The 21,806-nt window shown below is 43.3% G+C and overlaps 2 long non-coding RNA genes across 2 annotated transcripts in view; one reads left to right on the top strand and one right to left on the bottom strand.

Annotated features, from left to right (window-relative positions):
- The window catches only part of LOC127485989 (uncharacterized), a 47,031-nt gene extending 31,737 nt beyond the window's left edge, over positions 1-15,294 (top strand). The window contains exon 4 of the long non-coding RNA XR_011386219.2: positions 15,065-15,294. This is a non-coding gene — a long non-coding RNA (uncharacterized LOC127485989). The remainder of the gene's footprint in view (positions 1-15,064) is intronic.
- The window catches only part of LOC149127727 (uncharacterized), a 48,232-nt gene continuing 36,805 nt past the window's right edge, over positions 10,380-21,806 (bottom strand). Inside the window, exons 2-3 of the long non-coding RNA XR_016229876.1 lie at positions 11,525-11,638; positions 10,380-10,543 (exon numbers count right to left, since the gene is read on the bottom strand). This is a non-coding gene — a long non-coding RNA (uncharacterized LOC149127727). The remainder of the gene's footprint in view (positions 10,544-11,524; positions 11,639-21,806) is intronic.

Raw genomic sequence — 21,806 nt, 5'->3', positions numbered from 1 at the left:
CTATGTAGGGTATCTGGTTTGAGTCTGCCTCTCTTTTGCCCTCTCTACCACTCAAATAAATTAGAAAAAAAAAGATAATAGTATACAAAGGTTATAAATAGATAATTCTGCAAAGGAGATTTACAAATGGCCAAATTGCACATAAACTTCAGTCATTAAGAAAATTCCAGTCAAACCACAGTGAGATACCACTGACACCCAGGAGGATGATTATACTGATTTTAACTGGGAAATAAGTTTCAAAGTAGAAAAATTAGAACCCTCATACATTGCAGGACAGAATGTAGAATAGTATAGTTTCTTTGTAAAATAATTTGACACTGCTTCAAAAAGTTAAACGTGGAGTAACTATTTAATTCAGCTATTTCATTGCTAGAAATAGATCCAAAAAATTTAAAAAGTGAACAAAAAACTTCTGTATAAGTGTTCATAACAGCAGGAGCCAAAAGGTATAAACAAGTATCTATCAACTGATGATGAGCTAGATAATCTGTGATTTATCCATAAAATGTAATATTATTCAGCTGTGGAAAAGGAATCAAGTGCTGATATGTGATTCAACAAGGATGAACCTTGGAAACATCATGCTGAGTAAAAGAAGTCGGACACAGAAGGCCTATTTTGATGGAATAAAGGTGGCAGAGTGGGAGGGAGCTTACTGCTCTAGTCTAGATGACAATGCAACATACCAAAACTTATGGTTGAGCAGTATTAAAAGGAATGTTTATAGCAATTGGTGCCTACATCAAGAAATTGGAAAGGCACCAAATAAATGAGCTATCAATGCATCTCAAGGATCTAGAAAAACAATAGCAAACCAAACCCAAAACTAGCAGGAGAGAAGAAATAATTAAAATTAGAGAAGAAATCAACAAAATGAAACAAAAAAATACAATACAAAAGGTTAGCAAAATGAAGAGCAGGTTTTTTTGAAAAAATAAACATAATTGACACACCATCGGCCCAAGTAACCCAAAAAAAAAAAAAAAAGGAAAGAAAATACTCAAATAAATAAAATTAGAGATGAAAAAGGAAATGTAACAATGGACACCACAGAAATAAAAAGAATCATCAGAAATGGCTGCAAAGAGCTGTATGCCAAAAAACTGGGAAACCTACAAGAAATGAATATATTCCTGGACACATACAACCTACCTAAATTGAGCCATGAAGACCTAGAAAACCTAAACAGACCCATAAGCAAGACAGAAATTGAATCAGTAATAAAGACCCTCTTATCAAAGAAAAGCCCAGGACTGGATGGCTTTATGGCTGAATTCTACCAGACATTTAAAGAAGAACTAACTCCAGTTCTTTTCAAGTTATTCAAAACAATTGAAAAGGAGGGAACCCTCCCAAATTCTTTCTATGAAGCCAGCATCACCTTAATTCCTAAACCTTAAAAAGATGTAACAGACAGAACTACAGACCAATTTCCCTGATGAATATAGATGTAAAAATCCTCAACAAATTCTAGCCAATTGAATCCAACAACACATCAGAAAGATCATCTACCCAAACCAAGTGGGATTTATTCATGGTATGCAGGGATGATTCAACATTGGCAAATCAATCAATGTGACACATCATATACCAAATTGAAGAACAAAACCCATATGATTATCTGAATAGATGCAGAGAAAGCATTTGATAAAATACAACACCCTTTCATGATGCAAACTCTAAGCAAATTAGGCATAGAAGGAACATTCCTCAACACAAGGCAATTTATGACAAACCCAGAGCCAGTGACCTATTGAATGGGAAAAGTTGGAAGCATTCCCACTGAGATCTGGTGTCAGACAAGAATGTTCACTCTCACCATTGCATTCAATAGAGTCCTGGAAGTATTAGCCAGAACCATTAGGCAAGAAAAAGAAATCAAAGGGAGTCAAAGTATCCCTATTTGCAGATGACGTGTTTCTATATATAGGAGATCCAAAAGATTTCACCAAGAGACTATTGGAACTCATAGAAGAGTTTGGTAAGGTCACAGGATATAAAATCAATACACAAGGGGCCAGCGCTGTGGTGCAGTGGGTTAACATCCTGGCCTGAAATGCTGGCATCTCATATAGGCACTGGTTCAAGACCTGGCTGCTCCACTTCTGATCCAACTCTGCTATGGCCTGGGAAAGCAGTACAAGATGGCCCAAGTTCTTGGACCCTTGCACCTGCTTGAAAGACCTGGAGGAAGCTCCTGGCTCCTGGCATCAGATCGGCACAGTTCTGGCCATTGCAACCATTTGGGGAGTAAACCAGCGGATGGAAGACATTCTCTCTCTCTCTCTCTCTCTATCTGCCTCTGCCTCTCTGTAACTCTTCCTTTCAAATAAATAAATATTTAAAAAAAGAAAAGAAATGGGCCAAGGACTTAAACAGACATTTTTCAAAAGATGAAATCTAAATGGCCAACAGACACATGAAAAAATGTTCAGGATCACTAGCCACTAGGGAAATGCAAATCAAAACCACAATGAGGTTTCACCTTACCAAAGTAAGAATGGCTTTCATACAGAAATCAACAAACAAGAAATGCTGGCAAGGTTGTGGGAAAAAGGTACCCTAATAGACAGTTAGTGGGAATATAAACTGATAAAGCCACTGTGGAAAACCCTATGGAGACACCTCAGAAACCTGAATATAGACCTACCATATGACCCAGTGATTCCACTCCTGGGAATTTACCCAAGAAAATGAAATCAGTAAAAAAAAGAGTTAACTGCAACCCCATGTTTATTGCAGCTCAATTCACAATAGCTAAGACACAGAATCAACCTAAATGCCCATCAACTGAAGACTGGACAAGGAAATTATGAGATATGTACACTATGGAATACTACACAGTGGTAAAAAAAAATGAAATATGGTCATTTGCAACAAAATGGATGAATCTGGAAAACATCATATTTAGTGAAATAAGCCAGTCCCAAAGGGACAGATACCATATGTTCCCCCGATCTGTGATAACTAATAGAGCACCTAAAAGGCAATCTGTAGAAGTGAAATTGACACTTTGAAAAGCAATGGCTTGAACAGCCCTTGTCTTGACTAACAAGGAACAGGTTCTTTTTTTCTTCATATTATTTGTTGAACTCTTTTTTTTTTTTTTAAGATTTATTTATTTGAAAGAGTTACAAAGAGAAGGAGAGGCAGAGAGAGAGAGAGGTCTTTCATCTGCTGGTTCACTTCCCAGTTGGCCACATTGGCTGGAGCTGGGTTGATCTGAAGCCAGGAGCCAGGAGCTTCTTCCGGGTCTCCCGTGTGGGTGCAGGGGCAAAAGAACTTGGGCAATCTTTTTCTGCTTTCCCAGGCCATACATAGCAGAGAGCTGGATCAGAAGCAGAGCAGCCAGGACTCGAACAGGTGCCCATATGGGATGCCAGCACTGCAGGCAGCAGCTTGACCTGCTACACCACAGCTCCAGCTCCATGTTGAACTCTTTACTTCACATAGAGTTAGTCATATGTGTAAAAAGTCAATTAAAATTAGATCTCAATAAAAAATAAGAGTGAGAGTAAGAGAGAGAGGAGGTAGTTTGTAACTGTAAAGCTGTATAGTTCTGCATACATTCCTACATATTTCTAAGGGTACAGTTTAAAAACTTCCATGGGACCCCAAATCCCATTAAACTGGATAGTAAAAATGTCATCTGAAATGTTAAAGTGATCATATTAAGTGTTAAATTGAACATCTAGATGGGATTAAGTGTTAAAGTGATCATATAAATAGGATCAAGTGTCTGGTAATAATAGATAGAATTATAAAGGAGAGAATGTTCCAACATGGGAAGTAGTCCACACAGCAGACTCAGAAGGACAATCACTTTAAGTAGCACTCTAACCTCAGAATCAGCCCTTAAGGCATCCTGGTCTGGCTGAAAAGAATGAGAGTATTTTATAAAATACTCTCGGAGTATTTTAGGCATGGAAAGCCAAGACACTGTTGCAAAAAATGTTCTACATGAAGGATCTCAGTGAGTGAGACCCCAGTGGAAAGAAGTGGCCATCAAAGAAGCATGTGCTTTTCTCTGAAGGGAGGAGAGAACTTCCACTATACTTATGGCCTTTTCTAAATACTCACAAGAGTTTGTTGATTCAAAAGGCTTCTATAGCCTAGGCAGCTCATATCAGGAGCCTTGGGTGGTCACTGATGTCATACATAAGTTAATTGTTAAATTACCAACAGTAGTCACTATGCACTAACTTCCCAGGCAGGACCTCTGTCCTCAATGAGTTGTATTACGAGAGTTAACTGCAAAACTTTTTCTCAGTTTTTGTGTGTATGCACATGTGTGCAAATTATTGAAGTCTATATTTAGAATAAAGTTGGTCTTCTGTGTATAAAGTTAATTGAAAAGGAATCTTAATGGAGAATGGGACTGGGATTAGGAGAGGAAGAAGGAGGAAGGGTGGGAGTGTGGGTGGGAAGGCGGATATAGTGGGAAGAATCATTATATTCCTAAAGTTGTACTTATGAAATTTGTATTCCTTAAATAAAAGGTTTCTTTGGGAAGGAAAAAAAAAGTCCGATTGCATGATTTCATTTGTATGAACTGTTCATAGAGACAAAAATTAGATTAGTGGTTACCAGGAGTTGGGGGGTGGGGAGGAATGGGGACTGACTGCTGCTAATGGATTTGTTTTTTTTTTTTTATTGTTGATCTTTACCTGGTTTCCTTTGACAGATGAAAATTATCTGGAATCACATAGTGGTGGTGATTGCACAACTTTATGAATATCCTAAAAGCTGCTGGCGCCGCAGCTCACTAGGCTAACGCTCTGCCTTGCGGCACCGGCACACCGGGTTCTAGTCCCGGTCGGGGCGCCAGATTCTGTCCTGGTTGCCCCTCTTCCAGGCCAGCTCTCTGCTGTGGCCAGGGAGTGCAGTGGAGGATGGTCCAAGTGCTTGGGCCCTGCACCCCATGGGAGACCAGGATAAGTACCTGGCTCCTGCCATCGGATCAGCACGGCGCGCAGGCCGCGGCAGCCATTGGAGGGTGAACCAACGGCAAAAGGAAGACCTTTCTCTCTCTGTCTCTCTCTCTCACTGTCCACTCTGCCTGTCAAAAAATAAGAAAAAATAAATAAAAAATAAAAAAATAAAAAATAAAAAAAGAATATCCTAAAAGCTACTACGTTGTATACTTTAAAGGGCTGAATTTTGTGACATGTGAATTATATGTCAATTTTAAAAAGTGCAGGAGGAAAACGTGCCAGTGTAAGGGTGAAATCAAACCCAGATAGACCGTGTAATAAAACTAATCATGTGTGATTATAAACATAAAGGTGACATCAGAGTAAGTCTTAGTAATCCTATTATATAGTATTTGCTTACCCAGCTTAACTGCAGTGGTCTTAAGGCCTAGTCAACCTTTCAAAGTTAAGGAAAGTAAGGCATGAGAGGGTATAATAATTTGCCATGAATTACTAATGCAACATTCTCATATTCCCTAAAATTTTTATTTATATTTATTTGAAATTCAGAGAGAGGAAAAGACAGACATACAGCAATCTTCCATCGTTTGGTTCACTCCCCAATGCTCATAGCAGCTGAGTCCGAGGCAGGCTGAAGACAGGAGCCAGAAACTCAACTGAGGTTTCCAAAATGAGTGGCAGAGACTCAATTGCTTGAACCATCACTTGATGCCTCTCGGGGTGTGCATTAGCAGGAAGCTGGAATCAGGAGCAGAGCCAGGACTCAAAACCAGTATTCTGGTTTGAGAGACAGGCATCTTCATTGCTGAGCTGAACTCCAAACCCAATATTAAAAGTTAGCATTAGGCTTAGGTTCAATATTTCTTAGTTTACTGAGGGAGATTGAATTCCATAGAGATAGAAAGTAGGTGAGTGGCTGAAGAGGGGCAGAATAGGAGGTTACTGCTAATAGATACATAGTTGTTGATTTAAGTTCATGGGGATAGGATACGGGGTAAACAAAATAAGCATGACCCCTGTCCTTATGGAGACCTGTGACTATGAAGGAGGCAGACAAGTGAAAATCATTGCAGGTGGATGTGATGAATGCCATAGCAAAGAGGTAAGGGGAGCTGGGCCAGTGGCCCCTTGCAGAAACGACTTCTAAGAATGCCCAAGGATGGGGCAACAAGAAGTCATCTGTGGTGTTCCCAGTGAAGTAAACAGGACAGGTGCTCCTCAGCTTATGACGAGGTTAAATCATCAAAACCATCAGGATTTGGAAATGTTAGAAGTCGAAAATGTACCTACTCTACCACGCATTCTGTCTCAGCACCACAGCACTTGGTTCCCCTCGTGGTCACAGGGCCAACTGGGGGCTGCACTGCCCAGCATGGAGAAAGAGATTCATTTGGCAAATCACCAGCCTGGGAAAAGATCCAGATTCATAGTTTGAAGGACAGATTTACTGAATGTGTATGGCATTCCCACATGGGCAAAGTGCAAAAATCACAGGTCAAACCTAGTAAGCGTGAGGCCAGCTATCTGCATATTCAAAGGTCCAGAGATAAAACAGCACATGGCATGTTTTAGGGAACTGAAAAAATTGAGATGAATGGGAAGACGGAAGAGGGAGATTATGGGTCAGATCACACGTGATGGAACAATGGGGAAATCCGAAGGTTTTAAGAAAGTAAGTGATATGATCAGATTTGAGTTTTTATCATTGCAGAACAGAAAATGGATTAAGGGAAGGTCAGTTGTGGCTTAGAGGGTAAAGCCGTCGCCTGCAGCACTTGTGTCCCATATGAGCACCAGTTCCGGTCCTGGCTGCTCCACTTTCAATCCAACTCCTTGCTAATGTACTTGGGAAAGCAGCAGAGGGTGGCCCAAGTGCCTGGGCCCCGCTGTACCCACATGGGAGACCTGGAAGAAGCTCCTGGTTTCAGACGGGCCCAGCTCCATCCATTGCAGCCATTTGGGGAGTGAACCAGTGGGTGGAATATCTCTCTCTACCTCTGCCTCTGCCTCTCTGTAACTCTCTTTCAAATAAATAAATAATTTTTTTTAAAAAAAGAAGTAGTAGTGAGACTATTTAGGAGGGCTAATCCTGATGAAAGTTTGCCTAACCAGGGTGGACATGATGAGAGGTAGCCAGAGGGAAGAGATATTTGGAAAATTGTATCAGCAGGACTTTGTGATCAGCTAGAATAGGATATTAGAGAACTACTGGGGTCAAGGGCTATTCCAAGGTTCTTACACAGGCAACTTCAAAGCCATGGACTATGATAGGAGGCCAGAAGGAAGGAGGTTTGGGAGATTTTAACCTTAGACTGTGAGACTTAAGGTGTCTCTAAAGATATCCAAACGAGTATGCCTACTAGGCAGTGGGCGCCATTTATCTCAAGCTCAGGAGAGGCTGCCCTGTACTCATAGACCAACAAGTTATCAACCCAGAGATGTAACTGAAGCCATGGGAGGAAATGAGGGCCTGGAAAAGTGCAAAAAAAAAAAAAAAAGAGTTGGGATATCAGGATAGGACCACAAGGATCACTGACAAGTAAGAAATGGACAAAAGGGAGAACCCAAAAAGATACAGAAGTGAGCCCAAGAGGAGGGGGGAGAATCACAGGATCGTTGTCAACAAGGCAAAAGAAGGGAAGATGTGGTCAAATGTGTCAAATGCTGAAGAGAGGTCTGACGATTTTCATTGAATTTAGTAATGAGGAAGTTGTTAGTAATTTGGGGATTTCAGTGGAAACCCAGATTTCAGTAAATAGATGAGTGACCTGCAGAAAAGGTAGTGGAAACCATTATTTCTTAAGAAACAGATCTGCAACATAGCCGAAAAGGAATGGGGTCAAATGGAATTTCTTTAAAATGAGCAAACGAAAATGATGGGCAGAGTTAACTGACTTTAAAAGAAGTTGGCCAAAAAGAGGGAGAAGTTGAAGATGCAGGAGAGAGATTTTACTTGATACAATAAGATACCACAGGAAGCATTAACTTTAGATAGGGGAGATTGGTGGAGACTCCTCTCCCATTCTAACAGAGAGGAGAGGAGCATACTTAGGGTGCATTTCTGTTTCCAGGTTTCACATGAGGGGTGCTGGAGTCGGCTTTTCCAAGCTCCATAGGACCCAACTGTTAAACTGTCAGGAATTCTGGATCTGTTTTTTTTTTTTTTTTTTAAGAAAGATTTATTTATTTACTTGAGAGGCATAGTTACAGACAGATAGAGGGAGAGACAGAAAGGCCTTATATCCGCTGGTTCACTCCTCAAATGGCTGCAAAGGCCGAGGCTAGGCTGATCTGAAGCCAGGAGCCAGAAGCCTCTCTGGTTCTTCCATGCAGGTGCAGGGGCGCAAGCACTTGAGCCATCTTCTACTGCTTTCCCAGGCCACCAGCAGGGAGCTGGATTGGAAATGGAGCAGCTAGGACTTGAACGGGTGCCTATAAGGAATGCCGGCACCACAGGTGGACGCTTAATCTAGCACGCCACAGTGCCAGCCCCTGTGATCTGGTTAACATCATGTTACTAGCTGGAATTTTGGCCATAGTGGTAATATTTATGAACACTGAAAATGCCCAACACCACAAATCAGGATTTCCCCATATTCTGATCCCCTCCCCACGAGAGCTAATTATCTGGTCTTTACCTACAAGGCTGGTGAGTATAGGAAAGGTTCTGTCTGAATGGCATGGCCTTCAGTGTTGGGGAGGAATGCAGGTCCTATGCTGACCTAGTGGGTTGAGGAGCAAACAGGTTTAACTCTATGAAGTACAGCAGACAAAGGGAGAGCACTACCTAGGAAAATACCAAATGACTGCAAGACTGATTTTTAAAGTTTATTCATTTGGTTTTTATTTATTTGAAAGGCAGATTAACAGAGATATCCCACCTACTGGTTCACTCCCCAGATGCCCCCAATAGCCAAAGCTAGACTGGATGGCCCAAGGAACTCCATCCAGGTGGCCCATGTGGGTGGCAGGAACCCAAGTATTTGAGCCATCATCTGTTGCCTCCCGGGTTGCACATTAGCAGGAAGCCAGATCAGACAGGATGCCGGACTTCATCCCAGGCACTCCAGTATGGCAGGTGAGCATCCCAAGCAATGGCTTTGGACAGTGCACTGTCATGCCTGCCCTGCTGGACTGTTTTGAGAAATTACAAGAGGATAGGTGTCGCTCCCCGTCTTCGCGGAGGAACGACACAGGACCCTGCGTTGTTCTTCCATCTGCTCGGCCCTCCCCGGGTTTGCTACTGGTTCTTCCCGGGTTGGCTACCAACCCTTCCACCTCCGTGGAAGGGCGGTTCCCCCTAGCCACTTTCCCCACTTCCACGGGGGAGCGGCATACCGCTGGCCGGCTCTCTCGGGGGCTGCACAGGTGTTCCTCTTAGATGTTCCTCTTAGATGTTCCTGGTGCATGTTGTCTCTCTCCTCCTTTATAGTCCTCTTCCACCAATCCCAACTCTGCTACCCACACGCCGAGTACGCTGCTCTCCTCCAATCAGGAGTAGGTCCTACAGTTTATTGGTTGAACTGGAGGCAGCTGTGTAGAAGCTGTTTCTCCCTTCTTAGCGCCATATTGTGGGAGAGCAGATGCATAGAATAAGTCTTAATTCCAGTAACTTAGTCTAGTCCGAGTTGCTCCCCACAGATAGGGACCATTAGTTTATAGTGTGATCCACATGTGCAGTTGTGGGAGTTCTGCAAGCTCAGCAGGCTGAGGGTCTCAACAGAGAAGTGTAAGCGGCTTGATCTAGGCCAGTCTTTTGCCTGGCAATTGTGTTGGAAGAGTGAAATGGAGCAAAGATGAATGACAAGGCTATTTGCTTGTCTAGCTACAGCAGGACCAGGAAACCTATAAAGAGAAAGAGGCGAAGACAGGAGGAGGTGTGTTGTGAAGAGAAGGCAGAGGAGTACTTGTGTTCCTCCTGTCACGTGCCTTGTGTCCCTTCACTCTCCTGTTCTTATTTCTGCAATTTGTCAGGAAACCCTTTTAGAACGTGGCTTCCAGATCCGAGCCCCTCCATTGTGTACAGTGTTCCAGCTGGGTCTGACCAGTAGAGACTTTGTCATTATCCTTATTTGTTTTAGGCCTCATTCTCTCTCTCTCTCTCTCTCTCTCTCTTTTTTTTTTTTTTTTTTTTTTGACAGGCAGAGTGGACAGTGAGAGAGACAGAGAGAAAGGTCTTCCTTTGCCGTTGGTTCACCCTCCAATGGCCGCTGCGGCCGGCGCACCGCGCTGATCCAATGGCAGGAGCCAGGTACTTACCCTGGTCTTCCATGGGGTGCAGGGCCCAAGCACTTGGACCATCCTCCACTGCACTCCCAAGAGAGCTGGCCTGGAAGAGGGGCAACCAGGACAGAATCTGGCGCCCCGACCAGGACTAGAACCCGGTGTGCCGGCGCCGCAAGGCGGAGGATTAGCCTAGTGAGCCACGGCGACAGCTTTTAGGCCTCATTCTCTAAGGACTGCAATGCCCAATGTCATTGAAAGAACTTAGAACCACAGAATAAATGAGCTGAAGCAGGGATGGGCAGATTTTTAACATTTTTCAGTATCACCAGTGAATACTCATGGGTCTCCTGTGATATACATGAGGGCACCTCAAAAATCTCCTGTTAAAACAGAATTGAAAGATAAGTTTATTTTGGTGTAAAAAAACCTTGACTTCCGTGCAGTTTTTTTTTTTTTCATAAAAGCATTTGCCATGACCTTTTTAAAGACCCGTTGTGTGCATGAATCTCTCTCTTTTTTGTTGGCACCAAGTAAGCTTGTCTTTTAATTCCATTTTCCCGAAACTTCCTGAAGCACTCTTGTACAATCACCCTTGATCATCAGTAGCAGATGTAATTGCCACGAGCTTATTACTTTGCAAATTATTAGAAGAGCATGAAATTACCAAGCAACAAATGGGGAACTTCAGAGACTTAGCAATGAGCATGAAATTTCAAAATGGCTTTCACCATTTTCTCCGAGTAGTTTAACCACTGTGAGGAAAGTCGTGTCTGGATATTCAGCATTTGTTTGTGAGACTTGATTAGAGGATGACCTTCTGATGGGGCTGTTAATGATGGCAGAGCCACAAGGAAGAGCAGATCTGCTCCATCAGGCAGGACTCCAGGGTGGAAGGATGATTACTTTAACTTCAAATGACACTGAGGTCTACAGCCGATAGGAACTTGCGGAAGGGGTCTTGAAAAAGTTCCTATCATCTTTCAACTCCATTTTCCCACACATTTTTAGAGTGCCTTCTTTTCTACCAAAGCATCTTAATGAGTGCACTTGTCAGGAATTTGTGCATTTGGTGGACGACATTCCCCATGTCATCTTTCCATCAGATTAAGTGAATCGATTGTAATGCCCGTCTATTAATTTTTCAGTATTTATACATAATAGAAACTTTCCTTCAGAATTAAAAATGTCCGTTTAGTGAGCTAACTAAATTGATAGTATGCTTGCACCTGTAATTCATCATGATTAGTGCCAGATTCACAAACATAATTCATTTTCTTTCACCACCCTGTGGTTAGCTGGATGTCATGGCTTTGAAATATCTGGACTCCCCAGTGCTCTGGGTATAAGTCTTGCCCACATACCTTCCATTCTTTGTTTGTGAAGGTGACTGGCATGCTGTTTTCACACCAGGGAGGCCATTTTTCTTCATCAAAATATTTATCTCATGGCATTTCCCACTTGAATATCTGACCCTCCTGGAAAACATAGAAAATAAAGCCATGTATTTTGGTTTCCACTTACTAGGTTTTTCTCTTACTATTTTTTCTTACTTTGTTTTTTCCAGGCTTGAAGTCTTTGGACAGGAGGTCAAAAAAAAAGGTAGTAGAGAGAATAGGAAAATTATACAGATGATTTTTTTTCTTATGTCGCTCTTCACATTGGCCAGCAAGGGGGAGTTATAAGAACAATTACAGTTGTTTGAGCCAAGATCCTTGGGAGTATACCTCTCACCATTGCTTAAGGGCCACAGTATCTCTTGCACCGGGTGTTGTGTGCAACACAGCCGAGTGCCAGCCTAGATTTCCTTTCTTCTATTAGTGTGCTGACTAGAAATTAATTGTCAACTTCAAAGTCGGAAACCCACTGGAATGGTGAGATGTGAGAAATGAAGTGACCTTTCTCTGCTCACGTGGCACAAAAACCTAATTGTAGCCACGAGCAGCCCAAACTCCCTTAATGCGGATAAGACAGCATTCAACTGGCTTCAATAAAAAGGGACTTAAATGGAAGGGAGGTGGCCTTGAGGAGAGCTGACCATGACTGGCAGGACTGAGGAGGCCATTGTTCTAAGCCTCCTGGAGCTTAGGGAGATTGACAAGGCACCTGCTGCTTTCCCGTGCTGCAGAGGTCAGTCTGAAAACACCCAGGGGCTGGGCCACACCGGGCTTGCATCCCCTGTCGCTACCTTCCAGGCTGCAGAGAAGAGGTGTGGGAAGAGGAATTTGGCGGAGTCAGGGGAGACCCCTCGCTCCCCCTTGAACTCCTCTTTTGTGCTTCTCAGCTCCGGTGAAGTCTGTCTCTGCTCTTCCACCAGGTTCCTCCGCGATGGCTACGCCCTAGTGACACCAGCCACTTCCACAGAGCATGGCTTACTTCATTAGTTCACTTTGGGGCCAGGATCACTGATTATGTTCCCTGCTTTGAGCATCTACCTTGCTTTCCAGACCCTATCCTGGCTACTTTGCTGTTGATTGGAAAATAGACTAAAAATAAGTAATCGTTAGTTTTTTCTCTGTGAAGGTCAGATTTTTATTTCAATGATTCAAAAATTATTTCGACTAAATCGCGTGTCCTGTGCTTCGCTCACATCAGGTTGTGGCATGTAAAGGGCAGAGTCCGGCCAGGAGAGTAAAGACAGAGATTTCACTTCTGGCCCTGTTGCTTACCTGCTGCATAATCTTGGACAATTTAGAGAATTTTTCTGAGTTTGTCTATTTTCTCATCTGCAGAAGATGAGTAGACCAACCAGCTGAGTGGACAAGATTCTCGATTTCAGAATTAAGCAGATTACAGTTTTGTTTCATTTGGTTTTTTAAAGATTTATTTATTTATTTGAAAGGCAGCGAGGAAGAAGGAGAAGGAGTGGGAAGAGGGAGAAACAGAGAGAGAGAACGAGAATGAGTCTCTGTTCATTCACTCCCCAGAGCCCTGCAACAGTCAGGGCTGAGCCAGGCCAGATCCAGGAGCCAGGACCGTCTCCAGGGTCTCCAGCATGGGTACCGGGGTGTGAGATACCTGGGCCATCATCTGCTCTCTCCCCCGTGCGTTAGCAAGAAGCTGGATCAGAAGCACAGAGTAGCCAGGACTGGAACCAGGCACTCTAATATGGGATGTGGGCATTCCCAGTGGCTTGACCCACCGCATAAGAACACCCACCCTGGACCATGGTTTTAATGCTGACTGTTTCATGTAATAGCTGTATGGCTTTTTTTTTTTTTAGAGTTATTTATTTATTTGAAAGGCAGAATTACAGAGAGGCAGAGAAAGAGAGAGGTCTTCAATCCACTGGTTCACTCCCCAGATGGCCATGACCGCCAGAGCAGTTACATGACTTTGAACATTATTTTAAGTCTTAAATAAGCAATGTATGGGAAACCCTTAGCATCATTCTTAGAACACAATAAGCACTCAATAAGTGATAATTATAATAATATGGATCAGTATCATTATTATAATAATTTTTAAGGTTAAGATCCTTCTCTTAAACTCTAAAATTCGATGACTTAAGTCCAAATGGAAACATCAGTTTGCTAGGAATAAGCCCGTCCATTTGATCCTGTACTTCTTATGGGAATTTCCTTAAGAAATAGGCTGAAATTATAGAACTTTGCAAAGTGTGTAGGTTTTATTATATAGTATGCCGCAGTAACATATTCAGCAAACACTAGGTGTTGTACTAACTACAAGCATGGGCTAATTTCCTGTTTTTTCATAGTGTAACGCCCACTAGGAAATCTTTACATATTAAAATTCCTACCCAGCAGCAGAACTATAATAGTGAAAAAGAAAAGATTGGCTCCTTTCAGAGCTACAACTGATTTAGATTGTGTGTGTGTGTGTGTGTGTGTGTATAAAAGATTTGTTTGTTTTTTTTTGGAAGTCAGAGTTACAGAAAGAGAAAGGGAGAGACAGAGACAGAGAAAGAGAGAGATCTTCCATCCACTGGTTCACTCCCCAGATGGCTGCAGTGGCCAGGTCTGGGCAGGCCGAAGCCAGGAGCCAAGAGCTTCATCTGGGTCTCCCTTGTGGGTGCTGTCTTTCACGGTTTTCCCAGGCGCATTAGCAGAGAGATGGATCAGAAAAGGAGCTGCCAGGACTCAAACCATGTGGGATGCCAGCACTGTGGCCAGCAGCTTAACCCACTATGTCACAACACTGGCCTTTAGAATATTTTTTTGATCACAGGGTTTTCTCTTTGTTTGTTTTTTAAGATTTATCTTATTTATTTGAAAGTCAGAGTTAGAGAGAGGGAGAAACAGAAATCTTCTCTCCAATGGTTTACTCCCCAAATGGTCTCAATGGCAGGGGCTGTGCCAGGCTGAAGCCAGGAGCCAGGAGCATCTTCCAGATCTTGTGTGTGGGTGCAGGGGCTCAAGTACTTGGGCCATCCTCTGCTGCTTTCCCAGGCATGTTAGCAGGGAGCTGGATCAGAAGTAGAACAGAGGCGGGCGCCGTGGCGCAGTAGTTAATCCTCCGCCTGTGGCACCAGCATCCCATAGAGTGGTTCTAGTCCCGGCTGCTGCTCTTCCCATCTGCTCTCTGCTATGGCCTGGTAAAGCAGTAAAAAGATGACCCAAGTCCTTGGTCTCTGCATCTGCATGGGAGACTCGGAAGAAGCTCCTGGCTCCTGGCTTCGGATTGGCACAGCTCTGGCCATTGTGGCCATTTAGGGAGTGAACCAGCGGACAGAGATCTTTCTCTCTGTCTCTCCCTCTCACTGTCTATAACTCTACCTCTCAAGTAAATAAATAACATGTTTAAAAAAAAAAAAGTGGAATACCTAGAACCTGAACCAGTGCCCATATGGGATGCTGGCATCCTAGGCAGCAGCTTTACCTGCTATGCCACAATGCTGGCCCCTAGTCACAAGTTTTAAAATTGTTGTTTTTGTTAACATTTAGGCTCTCTGCTACTGCCTGGGAAAGCAGTAGAAGATGGCCCAAGTCCTTGGACCCCTGCACCCACATGGAAAGACCTGGAGGAAGCTCCTGGCTTCAGATCGACACAGCTCTGGCCATTGGGACCAACTGCAGAGTGAACCAGTGAATGGAAGATACTCTCTCTCTCTCTGCCTCTCATTCGCTCTCTGTATAACTCTGACTTTCAAATAAATAAATCTTTAAAAAAAAAACCCAGGATTTATTTCAGAAATATAAGAAGGACTCATTTGGTAACCTGCTACCAAATCTGTAGCATCAGTAAACTAAAGGAGAAAAATGTAAGCATATCAATAAAGACTAAAAACTTCATAGAATTCATAGCCATTCTTTATCATATCTCTTAGAGAAATAAAACTCAAAGGAAGCTACTTAAATATGTTTAAGATGAGTAAATATTAGCAAGCAAATATGGCAAAAGAAAACTACCATTTCAATAAAAATGAAATAGCTACCATCGTTAAGTTTTTATATTATCTTACAGATTTGGCAAATAAATTGAAATAACCATCATACATGAAAAAATGAAAAAGAACTCGCCTTTATACCAATGCAAAATAAACTCCAGGAAAATTAAAAACTTAAATGTTAAAAAAGGAGGATATCACACAGAGAAATTTAGGGGAGCCAGCATTTTGACCTGGTGGGTAAGTTGCCACTTGTGAAGCCAGCATCCCATATGGGCTCCAGTTTGATTCCCATCTGCTCCACTTCCGATCCATCTCCCTGGGAATGCAGTGGAAGATGGTCAAAGTGCTCAGGCCTCTGCCACCCACATGAGAGACCCTGATGAAGATCCAAGCTCCTGGCTTCAGCCTCGCCCAGCCATGGCTGTTGCAGCTATTTGGGGACGGAAGATGTCTGCTGTCTGTCTCTCTCTCTCTTCCCCCTCCTGCCCTCCCTTCCTCTAACATTGTCTTTTTTTAATTTTATTATTTTTTGACAGGCAGAGTTGTCAGTGAGAGAGAGAGACAGAGAGAAAGGTCTTCCTTTGCCGTTGGTTCACCCTCCAATGGCCGCCGCGGCCCGCGCGCTGCGGCCGGCGCACCGTACTGATCCAATGGCAGGAGCCAGGTGCTTATCCTGGTCTCCCACGGGGTGCAGGGCCCAAGCACTTGGGCCATCCTCCACTGCACTCCCTGGCCACAGCAGAGAGCTGGCCTGGAAGAGAGGCAACCTGGACGGAATCCGGCGCCCCAACCGGGACTAGAACCCGGTGTGCCGGCGCCACAAAGCGGAGGATTGGCCTAGTGAGCCGTGGCGCCGGCCTAACATTGCCTTTTAAATAAAGTCAATAAATCTGGGGCCAGCGCTGTGGCATAGCGGGTTAACGCCCTGGCCTGAAGCACTGGCATCCCATATGGACGCAGGTCTAGTCCAGGCTGCTCCTCTTCCGATCCAGCTCTCTGCTGTGGCCTGGGAAAGCAGTAGAAGATGGCCCAAAGTCCTTGGGCCCCTGCACCCACGTGGGAGACCCGGAGGAAGCTCCTGGTTCCTGGCTTCAGATTGGGGCAGTTTCGGCCGTTGCGGCCATCTGGGGAGTGAACCAGCAGATGGAAGACCTCTCTCTCTCTGTGTCTACCTCTCTCTGTAACTCTTTCAAATAAATCTTAAAAAAAAAAAAAAAAGTCAATTAAAAAAAAAGGAAAGAAATTTAGTTACTATATATTCAACCTAAAGGCTGAGGGGCTATTACTTTTTTTTTTTTTTTTTTAAGATTTATTTACTTATTTGAAAGGCAGAATTAGAGAGAGAAGGGGCGGGGAGAGAAAGAGATCTTTTAGCCACTGATTCACTCCCCAAATGGCCACAACAACTGAGTCTGAGCCAGGCTGCAGACAGGAGCCTGGAGTTCCATCTGGATCTCCCACATAGGTGCAGGGACCCAAGCACTTGTACCATCTTCCAGTGCTTTCCTAGGTGTGTTAGCAGGGAGCTGAATCAAAAGTGGAGCAGCCAAGACTCTTAACAGAATGCCTGTGACAGAGGTGGTTTAATGCCTTGCACCACAGTGCTGGCCCCAAGGGTATTTACTTTCAAACCATGACTGAAAAACTCTGAAAAGATAGACATATGAGGGTACTCTAAAAATTTCACAGAAAATGGAATTAAAAGATTAATTTATTTTTGGTGCAAAAAGAATTTAAATCCGTGCATAATCTTTTCACAACATATATTTTTCAGAAATGGCTTGAAGATCCCTTGTATTCATGGAAGCTCAACACATTAATCTTTAGGGAAATGCAGATCAAACTCACAGTGAGATATCTCCTCATCATAAGATGATTACTATGTAAATACGAGCATCGGCAAGGATGTGGAGAAATTGGAACCTGTATGTACTATTGAGGGAATGTAACATAGTGTTCCTGGTATGGACAGCAGTATATTAGTTCTTCAAAAAGTTAAAAATAGGGATGGGCATTTGCACAGTAGTTAAGAAACTGCTTTGGAATCCGTATCCCACAGTAGAGCATCTGGGTTGGAGTATGGGCTCCACTCCAGATTCCAGCTTCCTACTAATGCACACCCGGGGAGGCTGCAGGCAATGGCTCAAATACTTGAGTTCCTGCCACCAAGGTGGGAGACCTTGATTGCCTTCCTAGCTCCTGGTCCACCCCAGGAGCATTTCAGGAGTAAACTGTGGGCACTTCAGGAGTAAACCAGACCCTCTGTCTCTCTGCCTCTCAAATAAGTATCTTTTTTGAAAAAATAACATTAGAGGTACTGAATGATCCAAGGGTTCCACTTCTGGGTCTATCCCACAAGAATTGAGAGCAGGATCTTGAAGAGCTATCTGTGCACTCAGCATTCACAGTAGCCCAGAGGTGGAAGAAAAGTCACGTGTCTCTCAGTGGATGAATGGCTAAACAAGCATACTAGACATATGCTAGGACACAACTTTAAAAGGAACGACATTCTGGCACATGCTATAACCTGGATGAACCCAGAAGACATTAGGCCAGTAAGGGGAAAGAAGCCAGGCACAGAAAGACTCATGCTGTATGATCCCAGTCCTGTGGGGGAGTCTGCAGCATCAAGTCCACAGAAACAGGAAGTAGCATGGTAGTTGCCAGAGTGTGCAGGAGGAGACTGGAGAGTGCGTTTAATGGGTATAGAATTTCAGTACTGCAAGACAAAAAGTTCTGAAGACCCGTTGCATAGCAATGCGAATATATTTAACACTACTGAAGTATACACTTAAAAATGGCTACAGTGGTAAATCTTGTTATGTATATTTTACCAAAATCTAAAACATTCCTATTTTACACATTTTCTACATATTCATAATTTCAAGTAATATCCGTTGACACAAATCACCCACACATATCAGTATTTCATTCCTTTTTTTTTTTTTTTTTTTTTTTTTTTTTTTTTGACAGGCAGAGTGGACAGTGAGAGAGAGAGACAGAGAGAAAGGTCTTCCTTTGCCGTTGGTTCACTCTCCAATGGCCGCCGCGGCCTGTGCACTGCGGCCAGCGCACTGCGCTGATCCGGTGGCAGGAGCCAGGAGCCAGGTGCTTTTCCTGGTCTCCCATGGGGTGCAGGGCCCAAGCACCTGGGCCATCCTCCACTGCACTCCCTGGCCACAGCAGAGGCTGGCCTGGAAGAGGGGCAACCAGGACAGAATCCGGTGCCCCGACCGGGACTAGAACCCGGTGTGCCGGCGCCGCTAGGCGGAGGATTAGCCTAGTGAGCCGCGGCGCCGGCCTCATTCCTTTTTTGGCCAAATAATATTGCACTATACAGTACTGCCCAACAACGTAGCTGGTGGATATTTGGGTTGTTTTATTTGTTATTTTTGGCTATTATGAGTAATTCTCTGAACTTCCACATAGATTTTATGGAAAATATATTTTCACTTCTCTGGGGTATGTATCTCCAGATGAAGAAATGACTGAGCCAGACTCTGGTGTTAACTTTTCACAGTGGTTGTCCCATCTTATATGGCAGTGTAGGTGAGTTCTGGTTTTCCACATCCTTGCCAACACTTGTTATTTTCCTTTTTAAAAATAACTCTAGCCATCCTATTGAGTGTGAAGTGATGTATTGAGATTTTGGTTTGCATTTCTCAAAACTAATGATATTGATCCTAGACAGCTGTAGTCAGAATTCAGCTTGCCCCAGTCTAAATGTCAAGGTTTATATCAACCACAGTATCTTACATTTTAACTTTTCAAATTGAGCAAGATACTATTTTCAACGTAAAAGTTCTCAGTTTACGTAGTATTTTTTAATGAAGATTTATTTGTGTGGTGGTAATTGTTATAAAAGTATTGTTTATATAGGCTAGCTATCTGAATTTGCTCTTTGCTTTAGAATAAAGCACAGTACTCTCTTTGTCTGCCTAAGCAGTTAGGTCCTTGAAATCTATTAAAATCACACATTCTTTGCAGCATTATACCACACGCTCATGTATAAGGGTTGCTCTGTTAGCAACACTAACGAAATAGTTACACATTATACTTTCATATCACTGTGTACAGGAAACTCCTTTCTTATGACTGATATATTGCAGTGTTTCTTTTTAAATCACAAATATGAATGGAATAATTTTTCCTCATCCATGATGGAGGTTTTTGAACTTTTGTGGACAACAGAATCACTGCCTACATTTAGGTATGAGAGTCTCTCTTGCTAAACGTTGTGGTAATATTTGTATGGTATGAGGAGGGTGACTTAATTGACATAATCATTGTTGTTAACACTGCTATTACTTCTACCAATAACAGTTGTCTTTACCATTCTTTGTTTGATTTCTGCAGGAGGGTAAATTTTAAAAAACTAATACCAAAGATGACTTGAGGATTGCCATCCTCAGGACTTTTAATTTGGCCCAGTCACCTAATCATGCTGGGCTTTTCTAGAATGTCATCTCCTGACCCTTAATTGTGGGTTCATAGAAGAGTTTTTGGCTGGGGGACAAAGGGCTCTTAACGGAGGCAATTTTTCCACAATTAAAGCAGACTCATTGGTGGGAGCAAATCAATAAGAAAAGTGTCCTACTGTCCCTAATTTTCAGGGCTTTTTGCAGTAAATCATGTGAATTACCTGTCATTTTGGACAGGAATCTGCTCTGAGGATGCTTTCAGACCTCAGAGCAGCCCATGCTGCAAAGCCAGCAAGAGGTAACTGGGAGCAGAGTGGGCAGGAGTCGCCCTTTGCTGAGTAACGCACTGAGGTTTGCAAATGAAATGCGGGCAAAAGTGGCGTCCCCAGGGGTGGGCTTGGCCTAGCAGTTGAGATGTCCATGGTCCCTAGTAGAGTGCATGGGTTCAATCCCCGGCTCCAGCTCCTGACTCCAGCTTCCTGCTAATGCAGACCCTGCCGGGGCAGCAGTGATGGCTCTGCCTGTTTGAGGATCCCCCTGATGGCAGGCCTTGGCTTGCCCCAGGTCAGAGGCTGATCTTGACCACAGAATCCTCCTGCTGCCCCATCTTGGACTTGAAAACTTCCAGGACGGCACGGCTTCTCCGGATCTTCCCAAACCCCATTAGAACTACAAGGGTGGCCTTGAGCCGGTCCTGGTTCATCTGGAGTACAGATTTTCACCCTTGGGGTGATGGGATCAGCCAGAGTATACTGAACGGGGTGCCCCATCACCACTGCCCCCAGCACGATCATCCCGTGAGTTGCTACCAAGACATACTAATGAAGACCTAAGTTTCACGCACTGCCATTTCTGTGGTTGTACTGAGAGATGGGAGCTAAAGCAGTGGAAAGACAAGATAACAGCTTGTTCAAGCAAAGCCAGCCATCTAACCCAGTAGCGCAGTGCAGGCAGCACATTGCCTTAGGCACTGTTTGTGGCACATAGAAAGGGGTCTTTGCACCAATTACCTCCAGGTCCATCGGGTGTATCTAGTCTTTTACAGTTGTAGAATGAGAGTACAAAGGAAATCAATTTCCTTGTTTGCTCACTTTGGACAGAAGTACTGTGTGCAACAAACAAAAAGTTTGCTTTTAAGCTGGAACTGCCTTTCTGATCAATAGTTTGCTTAAATTTTAGTATGGGAGATAATGGGTGTAAAGGAGGATTCTTAAAAATAGAAACACTTGATTCTAGCCCTGGACTCCCCTACTTTAACTAATTATGTTTTTGTAGGGACAAGTCTTTGTCCTTTGTAAAGCTCTGGTTTCTTTGACCTATTTGACATAGAGATTGTGGGAAGAAGTGAATGATCTTCAAGTTTATTGGAAAGTTTAGCAGACATTATGGCCAATATGTCTGTTAAAATTTATTCTAGAGTAGCTTGCTTTCCAAATAGTAAATGAATGGGATTTTTTATGCATTTCTTTTTTTTAAATTTATTTAAAAGGAAGAAAGACTGTGACCTTTCATGTTCTGGTACAATCCCAGAAAGCCAATAACAGCTGCTGTTGAGTCTGAGTCTCCCATGTGGTTAGCAGGGACCCAAGTACCTGAGCCATCGCCTGTTGCATCCCAGGTGTGCATTCGTAGGAAGCTAGACTTTGAAGCAGAGCTGGCACTCAAACCCAGGTACTCCAATATCAGATGCAGATGTCCCAAGCAGCATCTTAATCCCTGTGCCAGAAGCCTACCCCAGGAATGTTCACTGATTTGCATGTACTTAAGAGTGTCATTCCTTGTATTCCAAGTACCTTATAGTGAAGAGTTAGCTAATCTATTAACTGTCATGGGGGGTTTGTTTTGTTTTGTTTTGCTGATTCTCATATAAGGAGC

Source organism: Oryctolagus cuniculus, chromosome 2 (assembly GCF_051225735.1).
Source record: "Oryctolagus cuniculus isolate XC-2025 breed Fujian yellow rabbit chromosome 2, ASM5122573v1, whole genome shotgun sequence".
NCBI lineage: Eukaryota > Metazoa > Chordata > Mammalia > Lagomorpha > Leporidae > Oryctolagus > Oryctolagus cuniculus.
Note: the sequence above shows the minus strand (reverse complement) of the source record. Positions and strands in the feature narration are given on the sequence as shown.